Source organism: Vespula pensylvanica, chromosome 22 (genome assembly GCF_014466175.1).
Source record: "Vespula pensylvanica isolate Volc-1 chromosome 22, ASM1446617v1, whole genome shotgun sequence".
Taxonomy (NCBI): domain Eukaryota; kingdom Metazoa; phylum Arthropoda; class Insecta; order Hymenoptera; family Vespidae; genus Vespula; species Vespula pensylvanica.
The window spans coordinates 1,169-2,303 of NC_057706.1; positions in this window are offsets into that span (position 1 = coordinate 1,169).

Below are 1,135 nucleotides of genomic sequence, written 5' to 3' on the forward strand. Positions count from 1 at the left end.
ATAATTACAATATATGTAATTATATAGCGCAAGTACTACCGGGCGAATGGCTGCATATTTCTATATTTTTACAGTATCTCTCGTCTGTCTAAGTTCAATTATACGTTAAATTGATTACATTTTATATTGTTAGTTTTATTTCTACAGTTAAATAAATTTCAATATAACAAAACTTTAAATTAATTTTCTAAGAGAACGTACAGAAAACTTTTATATCCCACTTATGTTAGCTATCGTTCGTATATATCCTGATGTACTTTTATTACTTATATTCCTTAATAATTGTATACTTTTGATAATTACATTAATTATATACTTTTACATACTATATGAATCACTATTATTAGCATTTATTAATTGTAAGTCTCGGGTGGGACCCTTAGGAGGGGCCTTTGGGTGTGGGCCTTTAGGCGGGCTGCCGTCTCGGCATCTTTTAGTGCTCTTTTCCTCATTTTCTTTTCTTTTTTCTTTTTCTTCTTTTCATCTCTTCTCTTTTCTTCTCTTCTTCTTTAACTCTTTGTCTGTTTCTGATTAAATGATGGAAAGATGAATCATCGTGATACCGATCATCGTGACATTTATTTATTGAATTATTATCCATTTCTATTAATTATATACATTTATATTCACTCTAAATTTTTAATAATCCTATCTATTTCTATATTTTTTATTAATCATATGCATTTATATTCATTTATGCATTTCTATTTATTATATTTATTTCTGTTATATATATTTCTATTTATTATATTATTCTTTTCTGCTTTTCTCTTTTCTGTTTCAGGTTAGATCATCGAGGGATCTACCATGGAGAAATTATATTTTTACAGGGAAATTATTGAATATAAATGGCTTTTTGCATATAATGTTACATTTAACTTTTACATGTTTATCTTTTCTTTTTTTATTCTTTTTCTGTTTCAGGTTAGGTGATCGAGGGACGGATCATCGTGGGATTCTTACACGGGAGTTTATGGAACCTCCCTGCATATAATCTCTGTTATATGCAGGGAGGGTATCTCCTTGCTTCCATACGCGAATGATAGGGAAAATACTCACACGCGTGATGGTCGACACGTTTCATGGCCCAAGGACCATGGAGGGATTTAGATTTTTATACGGGTGTTTAAAGAAT